This window comes from Sus scrofa, chromosome 6, assembly GCF_054392235.1.
Source record: "Sus scrofa isolate SSC_HxYL_T2T_F1_AM1 chromosome 6, Sscrofa_HxYL_maternal_Yorkshire_Landrace_v2.0, whole genome shotgun sequence".
NCBI classification, from domain to species: Eukaryota; Metazoa; Chordata; class Mammalia; order Artiodactyla; family Suidae; genus Sus; species Sus scrofa.
The window spans coordinates 52,461,447-52,486,138 of NC_139388.1; the positions used below are offsets into that span (position 1 = coordinate 52,461,447).

A 24,692-nucleotide genomic window follows, 5' to 3' on the forward strand; every position below is an offset into this window, starting at 1 on the left:
AGTGGGAACTCCAAAGGGTCATTTCTTAAAAACAAAACATCAACTCACCCTTGACATTTAGATGTGTAGCAATAATATCTGATCCTCCTTGGGGGTCCTTCTTTTAGATAATGGTATGAAAGGGGAAGGAGAAGGCAAGCATAAGACCCCCGACTAAATGTGAAGGCACCTTCAGGGCCACACCTTCCCTTACAATGCAGAAAAAATGAACGGAAGTAAAAGGAGGAATTGGTCTGAGTTCGCATCTAGTTCCCCGGGGACAGAGTTCCAAGAATGCTGTGGTTTTCAACGCATTGCTGCCCTCCTGGGAGACCCTCAGGAGCACTTCTAGCTCTAAACTATTCATCCCAAATCCAAGTAAGCAACTTTTTTTTTTTTTTTTTTTGTCTTTTTAGGGCCGCCCCCACTGCATATGAAAGTTCCCAGGTTGAATCAGCTGGCCTATGCCACAGCCCCAGCAACAGGCGATCCTTTACCCACTGAGCAGGGGCCAGGGATCCAGCCACTTTCAGGAGTTCCTACTGTGGCACAGTGGGTTAAGAATTCTACTGCAGCGACTCAGGTCCATCCGGAGGTGTGGGTTTGATCCCCGCCCAGCTCAGTAAGTTAAAGGATCCAGTGTTGCTGCAGCTGCAGCATAGAACAGCAGCTGAGGCTTGGTTTCAATTCCTGGCCTGGAGAAATTCCATATGCAGCAGATGCGGCTATTAAATTTAGAGAGAGAAAGGAGGAAGGAAAGATGGAACAAAGGAAAAAAGAAAGGAAGAACGAGAAAAAAGACAAAGAAAAACTTTCATTCTAGGCTCTATATCTGACCTCCCCACTGGGGCCATTGCTCTGCTCAGTGCCCCTTGGCTGTGAGGGGAGGAGGAAGCAACAGAAAACAGCGACTGGTCCCAGTAACACTCACCCAGTCACAGCAACCACGCTCAGCGTGAACACGTCCCCTCCCGCTGTCAGAGCAGCACGCGGAGCCCTTGCCCCGCCCTGCGCAGTGCACAGCGCGCGCCCGCCCTCACGCCCACAGTCGGGCGTGCACCACCCACGGTGGCAAAATCCCTCTCCCAGGCAGCAGGTGCTCGAACTTTAGGGTCTAGGGTCCTGTGTCGGCGCCCCGGGCTCCTCCTCCTGGGCACCTCCCTCGCCCCACCCTCGGGCTTGGGCCCCGAGACCGCAGACACTTCACAAACCGCTAAATTCTTCTTGGAGGGGGGCCTCACCCGTCCGTCAACGATCCTGGAGACCGAAAGCTGACTGTTAATTCGGCGCGGTGGCCACTGGGAAATACAGCCGCAAGGCGGACTGGGCGGTCAGATTGTTCCCAGCTTGCAATTTGGGGCTGCTGGGGTCGGGGGAGTGCGCAGGTGTAGGCTGCTGACTAAGGCCCTCAGACCCTCAGACACGTGTTGCTTCTTGGAGCATCAAGGAAGTTTTTTGTTTAAGGAAAAAGGCACTTAAACATAAGTTTTAAAGAAGAAAGAACTTTATATAGAGGCTTCACACAAAAAAAACCCTGTTAAACAGATTCAGTAAAGTTGTAGGATACTAACTCAACATAAAAAACCCAGTTGTTTCTATCCACTAACAACAAACTATCTGAAAAAGAAATTAAACTTAACCAAGTGTACAATGAAAACTGAAACACTGGCGTTTCCATTGTGGCTTAGCGAGTTAAGAACTGAACATAGTGTCCATGAGGATGCAGATTTGATCCCGGGCCTTGCTCAGTGCCTTAAGGATCAGATGTTGCTACAAGTTGCCTCATAGGTCACAGGTGTGGCTTGGATCCAGCACTGTTGTAGCTGTGGCTAAGCCAGCAGCTGTAGCTCTGATTGGACCCTTAGCCTGGGAACTTCCACATGCTGCAGATGTGGCCCTAAAAAAAAAAGAAAGAAAACTAAAACACTGATGAAAGAAATTGAAGACACAAGCGGAAAGTTATTCCATGTTCATAAATTGGAATAATTAATATTGTTAAAATGTCCATACTACCCAAAGTGATTTACAAATTCGATGCAATCCCTATCAAAACTCCAATGGCATTTTTCAGAGAAATAGGAAAAAAAATCCTAAAATTCATATGGAAAGACAAAAGATCCGGAAAAGCCAAAGCAATCTTAGGCAAGAAGAACAGAGGTGGGAGTTTCCATTGAGGCTCAGCAGAAACGAATCTGACTGGCATCCATGAGGATGCAGGTTCCATCCCTGGCCTCACTCAGTGAGTTAAAGATCTGGCATTGCTGTGAGCTGTGGTGTAGGTCACAGATGCAGCTCGGATCCTGCATTCCTGTGGTTGTGGTGTAGGCCAGAAGCTGCAGCTCTGATCCTACCCCTAGCTTGGGAACCTCCCTATGCCATGGGTGCAGACCTAAAAAGATGAAAAAGAAAAAAAGAAAAAAAAAAAAAAGAACGAAGCTGGAGGCATCACATTTCTGACTTAGCTACAGTAATCAAACAGAATAATACTGGCACAAAAATTGACATATAGACTAGTACAGAATAGAAAGTCCAGAAATGAACACACACTTACATGGGCAATTAATCTACGACCAAGGAGATAAGAATATATATCGGGGAAAATACAGTTTCTTCGATAAATGGTGTTAGGACAACTGGACAGCTTTACATGCAAAAGAATCAAACTGGACTACTTTCTCACACCATATACAAAAAAAAAAAAAACTCAAAATGGATTAAGAACTTAAATGTAAGACCAGAGATCATAAAACTCCTAGAAGAAAACATAGGCAGTAAGCTCTTTGACACTGGTCTTAGCAATATTGGGGAGGAGAGTTATGTCTCAGGCAAGGGAAACAGAAACAAAAATAAACAAATGGAACTATATCATACTAAAAAGCTTTTCACAGCAAAGGGAACTATCAACAAAGCAAAAAGGCTGCCTACTGAATGGGAGATGATATTTGCAAACCATATATCCAATAAAGGGCTAATATCCAAAATATACAAAGAATTCATACAACTCAGCATCAAAAACAAACAGAAAACCCAAATAACCCAGTTAAATCATGGACAGAGGACGTGAACAGACATTTTTCCAAAGAAGACATACAAATGGCCAACAGGCACACGAAAAGATGCTCAACATCCCTAACCATTAGGGAAATGCAAATCAAAATCACAATGAGATATCGCCTAACACCTGTCAGGATGGCTGTTATCAAAAAAAAGTCAACAAATAAGTGTCGGCAAGGATGTGGAGAAAAGAGAACCCTTGTGCACTGTTGGTGGGAAAGTAAATTGGTGCAGCCACTGTGGAAAATAGTACAAAATTTCCACAAAAAATTAAAAATAGAACTACTAAATGATCTAGCAATTCCACTCCTGAGTATTTATCCAAAGAAAGTGAAAATACTAATTGGAATAGATATATGTACCCCCTCTGTTCATGGCAGCACTATTTACAGTAGCCAATATATGGAAACAGCCTAAGTGCCCGTGGATAGATGAATGGATAAAGAAGATGTGGTACAAATAATGGAACATTAGCCACAAAAAAGAAGGAATTCTTCACATTTGTGATGACAAGGATGGACCTAGAGGGTATTATGCTAAGTAAATAAAAAAGAGACAAATACCATATAATTTCACTTATATATGAAATTTAAAAAAAGGGGGGGGGGATAAGCAGAACAGAACAGAAACAGAGTCATAGATACAGAGAACAAATAGGTGGTACCCAGAGGTGAGAGGGGGCAGAGGGATGAGCGAAACTGATGAGGGAGATTAAGAGGGATATCTTCCAATTACAAAAAAATGAGTCAGGGGAATGAAATGTACAGCATAAGGAATATAGCCAATAGTGTAATATCTTGGTATGGTGACAGATGGTCACTAGCCTTATGATGATTATTTTGCATTTTGTTTTTGTTTCTGTTTTGTCTTTTTGGGGGGGCCAGCCGGGGCATATGGAGGTTCCCAGGCTAGGGGTCAAATGGAGCTATAGCTGCCGGCCTACACCACAGCCACAGCCACGCCAGATCCAAGCCATGTCTGCCACCTACACCACAGCTCAGGGCAACGCTGGATCCTTAACCCACTGAATGAGGCCAGGGATCGAACCCACATCCTCGTGGATACTAGTCGGGTTTGCTACGCCTGAGCCACGATGATGGGAACTTTTGGGTGGAGGGAGAATTGGATGAAGGTAGTCAAAAGGTACAAACTTCCAGCAACAAGTACTAGAGACGTACTGTACAACGTGATTAATCTATTGAATACTGCTGTACGTTATATATGAAAGTGCAGAGTAAAATCCTGAGAGTTGTCATCATAAGGAAAAAATTTTTCTTTTATTTTTATCTATATGGGAGAATGGAGATGCACTAAACTTACTGCAAGAATCATTTCATGATGGATGTAAGTCAAATCATTATGCTATAAACCTTAGACTTATACAGTGCTCTTATGTCAATTATACCTAAGTAAAACTGGAAGAAAAATAAATAAATATGGGAGTTCCTGTCATGGCTCAGCGGAAACAAATCTGACTAGCATCCAAGAGGACACAGGTTCAATCCTTGGTCTTGCTCAGTGGGTTAAGGACCTAGCGTTGCCGTGAGCTGTGGTGTAGGTTGCAGACGTGGCTCGGATCCCCCGTTGCTGTTGCTGCGGTGTGTGTAGGCTGGCAGTTACAGCTCCAATTCGACCCCTAGCCTAGGAACCTCCAAATGCCGTGGGTATGGCCCTAAGAAGACAAAAATTTTTTTTAATTTAAAAAATAATAAATAAGGTAAGCAAGTTACCTTTAAAAAAAAGTTATCTCCTCTGTTCCCTCTAAAAACTTTATTTTAGAGTCTCAAGCTATCTGGAATTGATATGGGGTGGCATGGTTGCACGGTAGTAACACTTTTGTCATAAATCAGGTGACCATAAACATATAGGTCTATCACTGGCTTCTATTCTGTTCCATCAGTTTCTCTTTGCACAGCTATCACACTGTCTTAACTCCTCTACCACTATAATAGATCGTTACACATGTCAGCAGGTGTCCTCCAGCATTATTTTTCTTAAGATTGCCTTGGTTATTTTGGCCCTTTGCATTTTCACATGAATTTTGATTTTTTTTCGGTCAGGATTGCATTAATACATTCGGGGGGATTTTTTATATCTTTACAATATTGAGCCTTCTCATCCATTAATATTACATTCATCCTTATTCAGGGCTTCTTTATCTCAGATAAATCGTGTATTTTTCAGTGCAGTGGGCGTATTCATTTTGTCGGAGTATTCCTACGTAGCTGTCATACTGTAATGTAAATGGCATGATTTTTTTCTTTCTTTATTGCAGGTATAGAGAAATACAGTTAGCTTTTATTTATTGGCCTATATATGGCAACATGGCTAAATTCACAAGTTAATTCTAAGTTTATGTAAACTCTGTACCTAGAAAACCCAAGCAAAGAAGTGAATTTTGGATAATCACAGTTTTAGGCCTTCCTTTTCAAATCGTATGTCTTTTAGTTTAGTTTATTTATTTATTTATTTATTTATTGTCTTTTTGCTATTTCTTTGGGCCGCTCCTGCGGTATATGGAGGTTCCCAGGCTAGGGGTCTAATCGGAGCTGTAGCCACTGGCCTACGCCAGAGCCACAGCAACGCGGGATCCGAGCCGCGTCTGCAACCTACACCACAGCTCACAGCAACGCCGGATCGTTAACCCACTGAGCAAGGGCAGGGACCGAACCCGCGACCTCATGGTTCCTAGTCGGATTCGTTAACCACTGCGCCACGACGGGAACTCCCTAGTTTAGTTTAAAAATCCCTTTATTTCAATGGTGAGGATGTCGAGTACAACCAATGTTGAGCAGAGATTGTAATAGCAAACACCTTTGTTTTATCACTAATGTTAGAGGGATTCTTTCAATATTTCAGTATTGAGTATGATGGTTTTTGTAGTTTTTGTTTTATTTTGTTTCATTTACTTATTTGTTTTGGAGAATATCCCTTAACAGACTCAGGAAGTTAGCTTCTAGTTTTAGTTTGCTAAGAATTTCCATCATGAATGGGTCTTGCATTTTGTCAAGTGCTAATTATTTGTTTAACATGATTGCATAATTTTTGTATTTTTCTTTGTTAGTGTGGTAAAATGTACTGAATATTAAAAAATACATTTTGATATATGGAGGTTTCCAGGCTAGGGGTTGAGTCGTAGCTGTAGCCACTGGCCTACGCCACAGCCAAAGCAACACCTGATCCGAGCTGCGTCTGTGACCTACACTACAGCTCATGGCAATGCCGGATCCTTAACCCACTGAGCGAGGCCAAGGATCGAACCCATGTCCTCACGAATACTAGTCAGGGTCATTAACCGCTGAGCCACAACGGTAACTCCTATAGGATTCCTTTTGAGGGGATGAAAATGTTCTGGATTTAGAGGCAAAGATTTGGTGGTGGTACAACTTTGTGAGTATACTAAAAACTGCTGACATGTATACTTTAACAGGGGGAATTTTATTGCATGCAAATTATCTCTTTCTAAAAAAAAAAAAAAAGAAAAAAGGAATAAAAAATAAAAGTAAATATTAAAAAAATACATTTCATCCCTGGAGTAAAATTCACTTGTTCATGATGTAATTTTACATGTCACTGGATTTAATTTGCTACTACTTTGTTAAATATTTTGCATCTGAGATTATCAAAGCTTGGTCTATATTGTTTCCTGTAATAGCTTCATTAAGTTCTGGAAACAATTTTATTCTAGACTCCCAAAGAAAGTTAGGAAGGGAGTTCCCACTGTGGTGCAGTAGAAACGAACCCGTCTAGTAGCCACGAGGACTCGGGTTCCATCCCTGGGCTCGCTCAGTGAGTCGGGGATCCCCAGTTGCTATGGCGGTGTTGTAGGCCGGCAGCTGTAGCTGCTGCTGGGATTCAATCCCTGGCCTAAGAATGTGGCTAGGCCCATAAACATATATAAAAATTTTAAAGAAATTTTAATGTCCCAGAGTCTGACTTTTAGTTTCAGTTAGGACCAAGTAGTTGTTTGCGAAATTGTAATAGTTATGCACTTGTGATGGTAAGAATTTATTCTACAACCATAGGGAGATGCCCTATGATTCTGTGATTTGGGTTTACAGTCTTCACCCATGGAACTGATTCAACACAGACACCTTAAATATCCTTATATTTTCTGTATTTTTAAGGCCCAAATAGTAGCATTACCTGTTTTTTAGTCAAGACTTGCAAAGTTGGAGCGCCTGTCATGGCTCAGCAGAAACACATCTGACTAGCATCCATGAGGCCGCAGGTTCGATTCCTGGCCTCACTCAGTGGGTTAAGGATCTGGTGTTGCCGTGAGCTGTGGTACAGGTCACAGATGTGGCTCAGATGTGCTGTGGCTGTGGCTGTGTCTTTGGCCATTGTCTACAGCTCTGATTCGACCCCTAGCCTGGGAAACTCCATATGCCTTGGGTGTGGCCCTAAAAAAAAAAAAAAAAAAAAAAAGAGAAACTTGAAAAGTCCATGTGACCCAGCAATTCTACTTCCATGTATTTATACAAAGGAAACGAAATCACCATCTTGAAAATAAATCTGCCCCACCAAGTTCATTGCAGCATTATTTGCGATAGCCAAAACATGGAAGCAACTTATCAAGAGATGAACAGAGAAAATGTGGGTGGAGATATATACATATTTCCACTGCTGTGGCTCAGATTTGATCTCTGGCCCAGAAAGTTCTGCATGCTATGGGCGCAGCCAAAAGGAAAAAAAGAAAAGAAAAGAAAAAGAAATGGCATTTCTACAGAAAGAACAAAAAATAATGCAGATATAAATTCAATAACGTCAGGAATAACAAAAACTAAATTGATTAAATTCAACAGTCGAGTCAGTTTCTTGATTGAATAAGGTCGATTCAATACTATATTTTAAGAAGACAAAACTGAATAAGGTTAATTTTCAAACCACTAAAATTTTTGAGCTACTCTGGGCTATAAAACAATTTTCAATATAGTCTTCGAAATTCACATCCTACCCATCAAATTTCATGACCATGAAGCCATATAACCACATTCACCAATAAAAACTTAAACAAAAAAAATACTTCCTAAAAATATTTATGAGTGAACAGAACCACTTATTTGGAATAAACAAATGTATATTAATGAAAAAATCATGAAAGTTTTACATAGCAAAAGTGAAGGGCTAATTCTAAAGCAAATATTTATAAGGAGATTCAAGATATAAATGGATAACATTTCTTAAAGACAGATTAAGGAGTTCCTGGCGTGGCTCAGAAGAAATGAATTTGATTAGCATCCATGAGGACGCAGGTTTGATCCCTGGCCTCACTCAATGGGTTAAGAATCTGGTGTTGCTGTGAGCTGTGGTGTAGGTTGCAGACTTGGCTCAGATCCAGCGTTGCTGTGGCTGTGATGTAGACCAGTGGCTACAGTGCAGCCCTTAAAAAAAAAAAAAAAAAAAAAAAAAAAGACAGATTAAAAATTAAACAAAGTATCTCAATAAAGATATGAGAGTTGTGGGGGTTTTTTTGGCTACACTCACAGTATGGAGAAGTCCCCAGGCCAGGGATCAAATCCATGCCACAGCAGTAACCAGAGCCACGGCAGTGACTATGCCAGTTCCTTAACCCACTGAGCCGCCAGGGAACTCCAAGATATTAGGTTATTTTAAAGTAAAGTGGACAGAAGAAAATAAGAGCAGAAAGTAACAAAATAGAAAATAAAGAAATTGCAGAGAATAGGAACCCCATTGTGACTTAATTGGTATCCTTAAAAGATGATGTGTTCAATAAAATAATCTGCATCCAAATGTATAGCTTTCTTCAGATTCTGCATTATTTTTTAAAAGTAGTTCTCATCAGAGTTCCCGTCGTGGCACAGTGGAAACGAATCCGACTAGGAACCATGAGGTTGCGGGTTCGATCCCTGGCCTCACTCAGTGGGTTAAGGATCTGGCATTGCCGTGAGCTGTGATGTAGGTCACAGACATGGCTTGGATCTGGCATTGCTGTGGCGCTGACGTAGGCTGGCAGCGGTAGCTCTGTTTGGACCCCTAGGCTGGGAACCTCCACATGCCGCAGGTGCGGCTCTAAAAGGACAAAAGACCAAAAAAAAAAAAAAAAAAAAAAAAAAAAAGTAGTTCTCATCTTGGAGTTCCCTTCGTCTCTGGAAGGATGCAGGTTCGATCCTTGGCCTCATTCAGTGGGCTAGACATCCTGCGTTGGCACAAGCTGTGCCACAGGTTGCAGATGTGGCTCAGATCTGGTGTTGCTGTGGCTGTAAAGATAGGCAGCAGCTGCAGCTCCGATTTGACTCCAGGCCCAGGAACTTCCATATGCTGCAGGGGCAGCCATCAAACAAACAAACAAACAAACAAACAAAAACCAAACAAACTAGTTCTCATCTTTACACCTTACAGTATGCATGGATAAACTTTTCCTAGGACCTAAGATTCCTTATGGGTCATTATTCATCCTAAATCCCTCCAGCTTGGAATCTAGTATCACCATATGATATCACTGGCTGGCTGGCTGCTGGCTGCTGTATGTCTACTGTCTGCTGGCTGGCTGGCTGGCTGGCTGGCTGGCTATATGTCTGCCGTCCCTGCCAATCACTTCCTATCACCACATGAAAATTTTAAATCTCAAATAACTGTAATTTGATCCAACATTACTCCAGGTTTCATTCTTGCAGATATCCACGTACTCATAGATGACTGTCCAGTATTGTCCCTTCCGGTTTCTTACCATCCTCTCCTGCAATGATCTTGTCCCCCACCTGATCTCAACGCCTCACCCCCATCGTCACATTCTGAAACCTGACGTAACAAATAACCCCGGTGCTCACTTAGCATGACGTCAGCCCCCACTCATGAACCACCTCACCCTCCCCTTCTTCCAGCTGATATTCTAACTCTAAAAGGTCTGCGTTGTCACTAGAAATTCAATCGACTGAATTGTCCTTTTCCTTCCATCCCTTCTTACCCCCTTTACTGGGAAATGCCCATGCCCTCAATTCTCCACAACAATGAAATCATATACATTATGTGTGTAAATGTGAAAGTATAAACAATAAATGTTTTAGATGAAAGTAAATAAAAAAAAATGATTTGACCTTGGCGGTCTAAGGGAGATAATCGACAGAAAGAAATGATAACATTTTTAAAAGAACCTCACAGAAGACAAATGACCAAAAACCAAAAAAAAAAAAATATATATATATATATATATATGCATATGTGTACACACACACACACACACAAGATTTTTAACTTCAGCAGTCACAGGAAAATTAAAATTAAAATCATAGTGTGATATCAGCCATCAGTATGGCTAGAATGAAAAAAAGGGACGATATCAAATATTGAGGGACTATTTGGAGCAACAGAATTCTCAAATGCTGCTGCTGAACCTATCAGTTCACTCAGACGAACACTTTGGAAAACTGTTTGGCATTGTCTCCTAAAGCTACGATGTGTCCACCAAATGATCCAACGATTTTCCACTAGCTATATTCTCAGAAGAAATTCATGTATAAAAGTCCCAAAAGATACGTGCAAACATACTCCTGACGGCACCATTCTAAGAGCCAAATCTGGAAACAAGCCAGATGAACACGTACGTTAGAAGGATCGCGTTGTCTTGGATCTATACAATGGAATAACATGCAGATAGGAGACTAAAGTCTCTTCAGCTACGTGCCATAGCACGTGTGAGTTTCAGAATCCTAAGGTTAAGCCACAGAAGTCGAGGCGAATGGAGTATTTTGTTGATTCCACTTATACAAAACTCAGAACTAACCTAGGGTGTTAGAAATCTGGATAGTGGTTACATTTGGGATCAGTGACTTTATTATGGTATAAAAATAGATACAAATCTTCCTTGACTTACCCTAGGGTTACGTCCCAATAAACCTATCATAAAGTTGAAACTTCATTAAACACCCCTAACCTACCAAACATCACAGCTTAGACTAACCCACCTTAAATGTACTCAGAACATTTACATTAGCCTACAGTTGGGTGAGATCATCTAACACAAAGTCTATCTTTTTTCTTTTTTGGCCACCCCATGGCATGGGAGCTCCCAGGCCAAGGATCAAATCTGAGCTGCAGCTGTGACCCAAGCCACAGCTGTGGCACCCCCAGATCCTTAACCCGCCGCACCAGGCTGAGGACTGAATCCGTGTCCCAGCGCTCCCAAGATTCTGCCAATCCCACTGCACCACAGCAGGAACTCCACAAAGCTATTTTATAATAAAGGGTTGAATATCTCATATAATTTATAAAATACTGTACTGAAAGTGGAAAACTGAATGGTTGTCTGGGTATGGAATGATTGTAAGTGTCTGGTGATCACACGCTGACTGGCAGCTGTGCCTACTGTCACTTCCCAGCATCACAAGAGACTATGATTCTGCATATGCCTATCCAGGAAAAAGATGAAAATTCAAAACTTTTAAGAACATTTTCTACTGAATGTGATTCATGTTCGCAACTTCTTAACGTTGAAAAACTGTTCAGGCAGGACTGTCTGTACCAGGATGTTGGTATTATTCTGTCTTTTAATGGGGTTTTGGTTTCATGAGAGTGTTCAAGTGGTGAAAAGGTAATGGCCTGTAGATCTATGATTTAGACCTTTTTCCTTGTGAATATATTCTTCATATTTATATATAAAATTCATGGGGGAAAAAAAGACTTCAGGACAAGGAAATAAGAGCTTGGAACTTTCATAAATCTCATCTGTGCTGAAACCCAGCACCGAAGTAACAAGACAATAAAGACTTGTGTTTGCCAGAGAAGAAAAAAGACAAATGCATAAAAATCTACACAAGTATGAATGATGTTCATCACGTCCGCTCTTCTGACACTAGTCCGTTGGACCTCCCCTGAATTACTAGTCTGCCTTCTAAATGGTCTCTAGTCTCCTGCTTTGCTCTGCAGAGCTAGAACCCAGGAGAAACATCCCTGCATCTGTTGGGGTTCAATCAGAGAAGCAGAACCACTGGGAGGGATATGGAACGCGAGATTTTTAAAAAGAATTAGGAGCTCCCTTCATGGCTCAGTGGTTAACGATCCCGACTAGGATCCACGAGGATGCAGGTTCCATCCCTGGCCTTGCTCAGTGGGTTAAGGATCTGGCGTTGCCATGAGCTGTGGTGTAGGTCCCAGACACGGCTCAGATTCCCCATTGCTGTGGCTGCAGTGTAGGCCGGCAGCTACAGCTCTGATTGGACCCCTAGCCTGGGAACTTCCATAGGCTGCAAGTGCAGCCCTAAAAATAAAAATAAAATTAAAAATAAAAAATAAAATTAGATCTTTCATGGGAACCCTCCTACATTGTTAGTGGGAATGTAAATTGGTGCAGCCATTATGGAAAACAATGTGGAGCTTCCTTAAAAGAAAAAGTAAAAATAGAGTTACCATATGATCCAGCAATCCCACTCCTGGGCATAAATCTAGAAAAAAATGAAAAATCTATTTTGAAAAGATATACTCACCTCAATGTTCATGGCAGCATTACTTACAATAGCCAAGACATGGAAGCAACCTGAATGACCACTGACAGATGAATGGATAAAGAAGATTATATATACATTATATATATAATTATTATTATATATAGATGCCACGTTATATATATAATTATAATTATATATAGACACATTATATATATGATTATAATTATATATAGACACCACGTTATATATATAATGGAATATTACTCAACCATAAAAAGAATGCAATAGTATCATTTGCAGCAACATGGAGGGAAATATACTAAGTAAAGTAAGTCAGACAGAGAAATACAAACATCATGTGATATTACTCATATGCAGAATCTAAAAAAATGATACAAACAAATTTATTTACAAAACAGACTCACAGATGTAGAAAACAAACTTATGGCTACACAGAGGAGAAAGGGGGAAGGGGTAAATTAGGAATGTGGAATTAACAGATATACACTACTATATAGACAATAAATAAACAAGGACCTACTGTATAGCATAAGAAACTATATTCAATATCTTGTAATAACCTATAATAGAAAAGAATCTGAAAAAATAAATATATACATATATATGCATCACTTTGCTGTACACTGAAACTAACACAACACTGTAAATCGACTATACTTCATTAAAAATTAGTTTTTAAAATGATTTTAAAAAAAGAATTAGACCTTTTGCAATGGACGTCTACAGGATGCTGCTGCCTCTGGTGTGGGGCCTGAGGTCAGCATGGGTTGGGGGGCCGAGTCATCAGGTTGGATAGAAGAGCTGGACATGAAATGGGAGGGAGTAAAAACAGGGTGGAGCCTGGGTCCGTGTCTCACAACCTCTCTGTTCTACAACGTGAGTGGTCTGTAGAAGCTGGCACCCGGTGGTGAACAGCACACCACTGTCCCACCCTACCCGCCCCTTCCCTCGCCAGGAGGAGCTAAGAGAGGACACCTGGGCTGGAGCCAGCAGGGCGGGAGAGCAGAAGAGCAGCAACCTGGAGCAGCACGGCCAGCACTGCCCTTCAGAGCATGTGGCTACTGCTTCTCTTCCAACTTGTAAATATGGCACAAACATCACCTTGGCCAACCCTGACTTTGAAACCATTCAGGAAGGGAGTTCTTGGAAACATGCTTCCAGCTTAGCTGAATTGATACAGTATAAAACCACCAGCAGCACTCTTTCCAAAAGAAAAAAAAAATTAAGATATATCCTTCCTCTGCTCAAAAATTTCTAATGGTTCCCTTTCTCTTTTAGGATAAAAGAAAAAATAATTACACTACTGATTGCACTTTCGTATAGCCAGCACCTTTTCTTTTTTTCTTTTCTTTTTTCTTTTTTTTTTTTTTTTTTTTTTTTTTTTGGTCTTTTTAGGGCTGCACCCAAGACATATGGAGGTTCCCAGGCTAGGAGCTGAATTGCAGCTACAGCTGCCAGCCTACACCACAGCCACAGCAACACCAGATCCAAGCCATGTCTGTGACCTACACCACAGCTCAGGGCAAGACTGGATCCTTAACCCACTGAGCAAGGCCAGGGATCAAACCTGCATCCTCAAGGATACTAGTCAGATTCATTTCCACTGAGCCACAATGGAAACTCCCTTTTTTATTTTATTTTTAAGCTGGCACTTTTCACTCCTCCTACTTGCTCATTCCTTTTTTTTTTTTTTTTAATTTTTGGCCATGCCCACAGCATGCAGAAGTTCCTGGGGCCAGGGATCCAGCCCTTGCCACAGTAGTGACAACACCATATCCTTAACCTCTAGGTCAGCAGGGAACTCCAGCCTGCTCATCCCTGTGCCTCCCTGCAGCCACATGGGTCACCTTGCCTTCAACTCACCAATAATGTCCTGCCTCAGCCTTTCCTCCAGCTTCTCCCTCCACCCCTACCTCCTTGCCCTGGGCTATCTGTTTTACCTCCTCCTCAAGTCACTCTGGGCTCCAAATATCATCGCTTCGGGGGAGGATCTCCTGAGCAGACTACTGAAAACTGAATCACCCAGACCACTCTGTCTCTCCCTCCTATCCATTACTTTTCGACAGAGCACTTAACCAGGAACTGAAATACTACCATGTTTTCTGTTTAACACTTTCTGCCCCTCCCGGTAGAATGTACACTCTGTAAGGACTGTTATTTTTTCCTATCTTATTTATTATCATATCTAATATCACCTATAACAGGGATAGCATACAGTAAGGGATCCTTGAATAGTCTGGATAAAATGAATGAACAAATGAAAAAGGAACTCAAAGTATAGGTCCACCTCCTTCATCTGATTTTTTTTTTTTTTTTTTTTGCTTTTTTTAGGGCCGTATCTGCGGCATATGGAAGTTCCCAGGCTAGGAGTGGAATCAGAGCTGCAGCTGCCTGCCTACACTGCAGCCACAGCAACACCAGATCCGAACTGCATCTTCGACTACACCACAGCTCACGGCAACACCAGAGGATACTTAACCCACTGATCGAGGCCAGGGATCGAACCCGCGTCCTCATGGATACTAGTCAGGTTCTTTACCGCTGAGCCACTCCCCATCTGATCTTTGACAAAGCTCACTGTTAGGTCTCAGGCCTATTCTCCCCGCTCTCGATTTTCCCTTTCTCTTATTTCAACCCTACCTAAGCTCCTGGTACCAATACATGCGGTCGACAGCCAAGTGTGGATTTCCAAAGCACACCTTCCATCTGTGCTCCACTCATATAGGTGAGCATGCTCTGTGACTAGACCCCGCATAATGCAGATGCTGTAGAGACATAACTCACTCCACGTGCTGAGAAGAATGCGTAAGATCTTTGTACCCAAACTACAACTTCCCCGGTTCCTCACCATCAAGAAACCGCCACAACCAAAACAGCTGTTCATGTCTTAAGAGAATTTTAAGTCATTGTCCACACCAGCCTTAAAACACCCCTTATGAAATGGTCACCAAATCCAGTGCATACTTTTTTTTTTCAGTGCGTCCATTTAAGGAAGGGCTTCTCAAGTTCATGTGCTCCTCCTTTGTGTTGATTTTCATCATCTTTATCGGAATCATCATCCCGTCTAGTCTGGTTTACTTCGAACATCTCCTGATTCTTTTTCCCAAGTTTTACTCTTGTTCAATAAGTTATGCTCATAATTGTTAGGCAAATTCCCCCTTCCTCCTTGATAAAAACCTGAAATAAGTATTGTGATCCTTGGTACACATTCTTTTTTTTTTAGGGCCACACTCAACAGCATATGGAAGTTTGAATCAGAGCTAGGGCTACTGGCCTACACTACAGTCATAGCAATGCCAGATCTGAACTGTGTCTGTGACCTACACCACAGCTCACAGCAACAATGGATCCTTAACCCACTGAGCGAGGCCAGGGATTGAATCCACAACCTCACGGGTTCTAGTCGGATTCGTTTCCAATGCACCACAACGGGAACTCCCATGGTACACACTCTTAACCTAACCTATAAAACTGGCAAACTGTCATTGAACCCTAACTCAATAACCTTAGTCACGCCAAATTCTCTTGCTCTTGGCACACAAGGCACATGGGATTTCTTTCGGTTCTTTATATGTTCTATGTTCCTTCCTGCAAATGGTGTCCAAACATGCTTTTCTATTGGCCTAGAATGTCCACCATGGCTGATGAACTCCTGCAAAATATTCAGGGAGTAGCCTACACTGCAGATACAAAGGGAAGTTTTTCAAGATCCTGAAACATCTCAAGCTCCTCATTGCAGCAAACTGAAATTACATGATTATTTGTGTAATGGGTTGTTTTTGTTTTTGTTTTTGTTTGTCTTTCTGCCTTTTCTAGGGCCGATCCCATGGCATATGGAGGTTCCCAGGCTAGGGGTCTAATCGGAGCTGCAGCCGCCAGCCTACGCCAGAGCCACAGCAATGCAGGATCTGAGCTGCATCTGCAACCTACACCACAGCTCACGGCAACGCCGGATCCTTAACCCACTGAACAAGGGCAGGGACCGAACCCGCAACCTCATGGTTCCTAGTCGGATCCGTTAACCACTGAACCGCAATGGGAACTCCGTAATGGGTTTTTTTGATGTCGGGATTCCCCACAGACTTTGTCAGAGGAGATACCCTCCCTGTCCACCACAGTGTCTACAACAGGAATGGTACAGAGAAGGGACGTCGCAGTATGAGACGAACAGATAAGTGACTATCGCACAATGCTGTCATAATCGGGTGAGGTCTAGAACGTCCTCAGCAGGAAGAGCAGAGGCTGGAGAGATGGGCCTTACTTTTTAAGAGCAAAAAGGGACTGAGGGTTGGAAAACAAGATACTAGGAGCACACTGGTGTTCACAAGCCACAACTGTGGATTGTTGAAAAGATGAGCATACATTTCAACGGCAGAAGAGAGAGAATAAAATATGACAAAAGAGCTCACAAGGATCATGATCGATTTTGTGGCCCTGGTCCCTGGGGATATTTGGGGGGATTGCCTAGCACTGTGAATGTACTGGACTTGCTGTTTGTGCCTGTGAAGGAAAAGTATCATGGATCCACTGGCCTATATCATGAGTCCCAAACAAATAACATCAACAGAGGAGAAAATAATGGAACATATTGATTCCATAACTGTGTTAACAAACAGACAAGAGCAATAGCCAAGATTTGATTTCACACTGATATTTCTGCTCTGCGTCTGTCCAGTCATTCTCATGGCAACTATGACGTTGACCAGCAAATGAAACATCCAGCTCAGGATACATGGAGAAATGATATACTTTGGGGATTTGAATTTGAGTTCTGCCCCCTTGAAGTTTGCGGGGTTAATACTTAGGGCCTGGAAGACTCCCAGAAGGCAGGTGGTGCTGAGGGAATTTCCCCAGGTCACTCGGTGAAAATAAAAGACAAGTTTGCAGCCGACATCATTGAGAAAAGATTTCAACTCGAAGGTGGCCATTGTCGGAGGGATCCCTCCACAAAGAAGGGTCAGAATGTTGGCTAAAGCAAGATGGTTGATTATTTGCTCTAACGGTCTCAATGCACGTCTCCTACAAAGGGAGTAGATATAATGACAAAGGAGTGACGCATTCCCCACAGTCCCAATTCCGGTCTGAGCGAGGATGGCCATACCTATGGCCATGTCAGCAGAAACCATGCCCTCAGTGGCTGAGGTAGGATGATTTCGCTCAGATCCACAGAACCTGGGGAGAAGCAGAACAAAGGCGTGAATTTCTCTGAGTCAAGTGAAATACGGTTCTCCCCATAATATCTTGAAAATCCCCTTTCTGGGAACCCTATTCTAATGCTATGCCTAAAAATCCAACCCTAAAGTTTGTTGCTCTTAATCACCTCGGATAGTCCTCATAATATTTATAACAACTAAAATTATCTCATTGGATAATCTTCTTTCTATTGAAGGAAGCTAATTTCCTCCGAAAAAACACAAAAGCCGTGAACGTAGGGATCTTGTCGACCTTGTTTTCGGTTCGTGCATAGGGTCTAGAACATCCTGCCACTAGGAGGCAGTCAGCAAAGACGTATTGCAACGATAAATGAATAAATAAATGAATGATGTCATTATATTCCTCTCAAAATTAATTTTAATATATCCTTCATATTAAAAGATCTAACATGGGAGACAGATTCTCTACTTAATAGTTTACTTCGTTTTTTCTATTTAATAGTTTGAAAGAGTACATTAAGCTAATTGTGTTATTCAAAAAGCCGCACATCCTTGCTTAATTGGGAGTTTTATTTGTTTTTACTTATGTGAAATCTTGGCCTTCCTGAGAAACAGGTGTTTGAGTGTCTCATGCTGTGTTGTATGTTTCCAAACACTCTTTGTCTAACATCATCTTTCTGCAAACCAATTCAATTTTTGAATATAACTTTTGAATCAACTTTTGATTCAAAACTGAAATGAGTAGTATATCTTCATAATAATACAACATAATAAAAAATATATTCCAAGAGCACATGTGAGTAATATGACAATGAACACTGGAAGAAATCTCATTTCATTAGGAAAAAAAGGCTAACATGACCACAGGCACACAATTATTCATTATTTTTCCAACTTAATAAAATGTCAGGAAAAAAATTCCTCCTCGAAATTAGATTATGTTGTCTGTTGCAGTCAAAGGACCAGTTGAAATATTTTAGAAGTAATAAGCAGAGTTCCCGTCGTGGCTCAGTTGTTAGCAAATCCAACTAGGAACTATGAGGTTGTGGGTTCGATTCCTGGCCTTGCTCAGTGGGTTAAGGATCCGGCGATGCCATGAGCTGTGGTGTAAGTTGCAGATGTGGCTTGGATCTGGCGTTGCTGTGGCTCTGGCGTAGGCCAGTGGCTACAGCTCCTATTAGACCCCAAGCCTGGGAACATCCATATGCCATGGATGCGGTCCTAAAAAGGAAAAAAAAAAAAATCAAACATACAGAAACCAAGTCAATTTTTAAATAATAAAGATAATAACGATGATGGAAGTTCCCATGTGGTGCCGTTGGTTAAGGATCCAGCCTTGTGGCAGCTGTTGCACAGTTCGCAGCTGTGGCTTGGGTTTGATCCCTTGCCAGGGAAATTCCACATACCACAGGTGCAGCCAAAAAATAATGATGATGATGATGATGAAGTGGACTGACCTACTCAACTCCTTAAAACTTAATACAGAAATTGAAGCGTGTGGTACAAATGAATAATATTCAAACATACCAATGGCTCAGCATGAAGTGTCCAGAAAAAAGACATAAATATAAAATTCATATAATAATTTATAATTCATAATTCATAACTGTTCAGTATGAAGACCTAGAAAAACTGGTGAATGATTTGTAAAGTATAAAGTCTGACTGCCAAGTCAAAACAGGCAAATAGTTTTCAGAACAAAAAAAAATCATCAGATGATAGAACATTATGGAATATGAGAAAAAGAATGCATATATATGTGTGTGTACATATATATATATATATATGTATAACTGGGTCACTCTGCTGTTCAGCAGAAATTGACAGAATATTGTAAATCAACTATAACTAAAAAGTTTTTAAAATATCAGAAAGGGCATAAACATGCAGATGCGTACATGTACCAGAGATGCAGCTCACCAAGAAAGGACTATGACTGGTGATCAATCCTGTACAGGCTCTGTGCTTGAGAAAAATGTGTGAAGGTGCCTCCCTAAAGTTTATTTACCCTGAGGTTCAGTGGGACTTCATTAAATCCTTAAGCCCTTGCAGCACTGACCCTGTGCGAGCCATTGCCCTAAACTGTCATATTTACTTTCGGGATTTTTTTTTTTTTTTTGGCTGCACCCATGGAATGCAGAAGTTCCTGAGCAAGGGATTGAAGCTGAGCCACAGCAGTGAACCGATCCACAGCAGTGACCCGATCCACAGCAGTGACAACAGCAGATCCTTAACCTGCTGAGCCACCAGGGAACTCCCTACTCTCAGGATTTTTGTGTTCCTCTGAAACACAGAGGAGAAGCCAGAATCCACATCAGGGGTCTGATTGTAGGACCAATATCACATCTCAGAATCAGGTCTTGGGCCCAAGTGCACTCTTAGGAATGAGGATCCAGCTGTGAGGATATTCACTGGTAAGAATGCCTTCTTCTGTAATTGAGTTAGGCATATATTCCAAGGCGTATCACTACAATTTGAAGGTCAAAATCCACAATAATGTAATTTCCGAGTACATCGATTCTAATAAATATTCGAGGTCTCAAAATCTTCATGCGGTGCACACATGGAACTTTTCAGTATAAATGAATTTCCCAAATTCAGTCTCACCCAGACAAGGTCCAGTGGAAACAAAAGACATAAACATTTGTGTAAGATAGTCTGTGCACTGTAATTTTCTCTATTATACATTTTATTCATCTTGACCAAATGGCTAGGGAATCTCAGACTAAGACAATTTAATCAAAGAATAGAGGTGAAAATTTGGACAGAACTAACACAGGAAAGAACTGAGATGACACTGTAGGAAAGTGGATGAGAGGAAGAGAGCAGTCCTTCACATGGGCTCTCTCAGGGAATCTTGCATATTCTCATGAAAATCTGTTATTATCCAGACCTTGTGTAGATTCCCATCTCCAAATAGTCACTTTTTTTTTCCCAGACAGCTTCTAAGTCCAAAATAAAACTCCACTCACCTGAGTAATTTTTGTTCCAGGATGCTGGACCCAATGTTTATGAGACTTGCCATGGGAGGGAAAAGCTGAACCCTCAGTTATAGGTTTGGTTTTCCTGACCTCATCTCTCTAGAGCTGTGATTATTATGTTACTTCTAGCATCAGTGAAAGTGCTTCCAAGAAAAATCTCTAAACATTTTTTTCTTAGCATATTAATTATCCAAATTAATTATGAGTGCTTAAAGAGACTATCCCAAGATGCTGTCACAAGTAACTGGAAGAAAACTCCCTTCAGGGATTTTTTTTCTGAACTCCCTATAGGGATGAGGTTAATTAATTGTGAGGCCTAAAAAGTGAGACCTTAGAGAATAAACATTTGACCCTACCTATATTCTGAAAATCTCTGAGGGGCATATTTCCTAGAAGAGAATGTTCAGATGCCTAAAGGCCTTGATGAATTTCACCTATTTCTATTAAATCTTTGCTAAGAAAAAAAAGAGGCCTTCCCAAGGAGAATATAGGGGAACAGCTAAATAAGGTAGCAGGGGGGTTCCCTGGTGGCTCAGTTTAAGGATCTGGCAGTTGTCACTGCTGTGGCTCTGGTGGTGCGGGTTCAATCCCTTGCCCATGAACTTCAACTTCTCATAGGTGCAGCCAAAAATAAAGGAAGAAGATAGCAGGTATAGACAGAGAATTCCTTATAAAAGGTAAAATAAATTAGATGGGGCTGTGTGATGGAGAGTCTACTTACTATGGACTCAGAGTACATGGGAATGAGGAAATGGAGGAGAGTACAGTTCATATTCTCAATAAGTGTAGTTGCAAAAGAATTACCACGAAGTGAGGAGGTAGTTTAAATATTGATGGGTAAGAGCTAGTAGATAAGAATTTGTTTAATTACAATAAATATGAATTTAATATTCACTAGATCAAGGTTCATTATCAGCTTAGAAAAAAGAGTCGGGTCTATGCATAAGTAAAAAAATTAATCAGTTTTTTTTTCTTTTGTCTTTTTAGGGCCACACCCATGGCATATGGAGGTTCCCAGCCAGGGATTGAATCAGAGCTGCAGCTGCTGTGGCTTATGCCACAGCCACAGCAACGTGGGATCTAAGCTGCGTCTGCAACCTACACCACAGCTCACAGCAACTCCAGATCCTTAATCCAATGAGCAAGGCCAGGGATCAAACCTGTGTCCTCATGGATACTAGTTGGGTTCATTAACCACTGAGCCACGATGGGAACTCTGAAATCAATCATAATTTTAAAAAGGGATATGTTACTGTTACATAATTTAGGAAAAAAGAATGAGTATGAAGAGGATTATTCTGAACTGTGGAAGGAAATGAAGGGATACGTCAACAGATGGCTTTCATTTCTTTATGATGCAGGAGACAAGCATGTCTAAAAAGAGGAGAAGCATAGAGATTTGGGGATAATTAATATTTGAAAGCATAGCAGTAAATAATGGCATAAAGAGTTGAAATATAAAACAGAAGAGATCTTTTGGACAGAATCATAAGAGGAGTCCGTTATTGGCAATAAAATATTTATGCTAACACCAATCTACCTAGTTGTGTATTCAGCTGCACAAAACTACCAACATGAAGATAGAGGGGAAAATGGACACTGTATTCAATTAGGTCTTTCTTAGGTCTTTCCAGGTCAAGTTGGGATAACAGACAAATAACAAAATCCCAGAAGGAAAGGTGGAAAGAATATTTATTTTGAAAGGAATAAGAGCTGATAATTGTCTAGGTGTGATTTAAAAAAAAAAAAACAACAACAACAACTCTAAACCTCACAGTACAAGAACTACACTGAAGCTCGTAAAAACTGAATTCCTGAAAACTATATTTAAATACAAGAAAATTCTAATCAGAAATAATGCAGACCATAAGACAATGGAATTATGTCTTTGTAAAGCTGAAAGGCAAAAACAAAACAAAAAAAAACTGTCAACCTAAAATTTTATACCCAAATAAAATATCTTTTTCAACTGAATTTAAAATAACTTCTCTAATGAACAACAACAACAAAAACAAACAAAAAATCAGAGAACGTTATCACCAACAGACTCTTAGTATAAGAAAAGTTAAAAGAAGTTCTTCAAATAGGAGAAAAACAATACCAGATGGAAACCTAGACATACAAAAAAAAATATTGAGCACTGGGAATGGGAACTATATAGGCAAATATAATTTAAAAAATTTTTTATTTCTTTGAAGGATTATTTTTTTCAGTCCAATCCCTTCCCTTTTTATATTATAGTTGATTTACAATTTTCTGTCAATTTCTGCTCTTCAGCAAAGTGACCCAGTCATACACACACACACACATTCTTTTTCTCACATTATCCTCCATCAGTTCCATCACAAGTGACTAGATATAATTCCCTGTGCTATGCAGCAGGACCTCATTGCTTATCCACTCCAAATGCAATAGTTTGCATCTATTAACTCCAAACTCCCAATCCGTCTCACTCCTTCCCCCTTTGCCTTAGCAATCACAAGTCTATTCTCCATGTCCATGAGTTTATTTCTTTTCTGTAGATATGTTCATTTGTGCAATATATTAGATTCCAGATATTGAAATATTATTTTTAAAATAGAAATTAGAGAGTCCCATTGTGGCATAGCAGAAACGAATCCAACTGGTATCCATGAGGATGCAGGTTTGATCCCTGCCCTCACTCAGTGAGTTGGGGATCCAGCATTGCCATGAGCTGTGGTGTAGGTCACATACTTGGCTCAAATCACCTGTTGCTGAGGCTGTGGTGTAGGCTGGCAGCTGTAGCTCTGATTCAACCCCTAGCCTGGGAACTTCCATATGCCACAAGTGCAGCCCCAAAAGCAAAATAAACAAATACATAAAATAGAAATTATAACAATGTGCTGTGAAGTTTATAAAATAGGTAGAAGGGAAATATAAAACAAGTGGGGGAATGGAAATATGTTGTAGGGTTATCACGTTATATGTGAAGTGGTCCAATATTATTCAAAGGTAGACTGTGATAAGTTGTCTATTGCAAATTCTATAGCAACAAGACCAACAAAATAAGATATACAACTAATAAGCCAATAGTGGGGATAACAAGAAATCCTTACAAAAAATTAATTAATCCAAAAAAAAAAAAAAAACCAAAAAGGAGGGGGGGATAAACAACAGACAGGGAAAAAACAGAGAGAAAATATTTTAAAAGGTAGATTTAGGAGTTCCCGTCGTGGCGCAGTGGGTAACGAATCCGACTAGGAACCATGAGGTTGCGGGTTCGGTCCCTGCCCCTGCTCAGTGGGTTGACGATCCGGCGTTGCCGTGAGCTGTGGTGTAGGTTGCAGACGCGGCTCGGATCCCGCGTTGCTGTGGCTCTGGCGTAGGCCAAGGGCTACATCTCCGATTAGACCCCTAGCCTGGGAACCTCCATATGCCTCGGGAGCAGCCCAAAGAAATAGCGAAAAGACAAAAAAAAAAAAAAAAAAAAAAAAAAAAAAAAAGGTAGATTTAAACTCAACAATATCGGTAGTTCCCACTGTGGCTCAGAGGTAGCGAACCTGACTAGCATCCATGAGGACTCGGGTTCCATCCCTGGCCTCGCTCAGTGGGTTAAGGATATGGCATTGCCATGAGCTGTGGTGTAGGTCCACGTGCAGCTTGGATTCTCCATTGCTGTGGCTGTGTTGTAGGCTGACAGCTGTAGCTCGGATTGGACCCCTAGTCTGGGAACTTTCATATGCCGCAGGTGCAACCCTAAAAAAAAGTAATTAATTAAAATTTAAAAATAAAATAAACTCAACAATATCATTAATCACATTATAAATTATGCAAACATTCCAATTAAAAAGCAAAGATTGGAGTTCCCGTCGTGGCGCAGTGGTTAACGAATCCGACTAGGAACTATGAGGTTGCGGGTTCGGTCCCTGCCCTTGTTCAGTGGGTTAAGGATCCGGCGTTGCCGTGAGCTGTGGTGTAGGTTGCAGACGCGGCTCGGATCCCGCATTGCTGTGGCTCTGGCGTAGGCCGGTGGCTACAGCTCCAATTCAGCCCCTAGCCTGGGAATCTCCATATGCCGCGGGAGTGGCCCAAGAAATAGCAACAACAACAACAACAACAAAAAAGCAAAGATTGCTGGC

General features: G+C 41.2%; 1 protein-coding gene and 1 pseudogene across 3 annotated transcripts in view; both read right to left on the bottom strand.

Annotated features, from left to right (window-relative positions):
* Positions 1–24,692, bottom strand: part of CCNP (cyclin P) — a 147,411-nt gene that overhangs the window by 52,242 nt on the left and 70,477 nt on the right. The window contains exon 1 of one of the 2 annotated variants that reach the window (XR_014806117.1): positions 1,191–1,256. The exons of the other annotated variant lie outside the window; for it this stretch is intronic. The gene's annotated coding sequence lies outside the window, so the exon portion shown is untranslated. Of the gene's footprint in view, positions 1–1,190; positions 1,257–24,692 lie in introns of those variants that run through there. 2 annotated transcript variants of the gene reach the window in all.
* On the bottom strand, positions 16,576–20,253 carry LOC146402370 (vomeronasal type-1 receptor 1-like; annotated as a pseudogene). Its single transcript, XR_014806118.1, has one exon. The product of XR_014806118.1 is annotated as a vomeronasal type-1 receptor 1-like (transcript).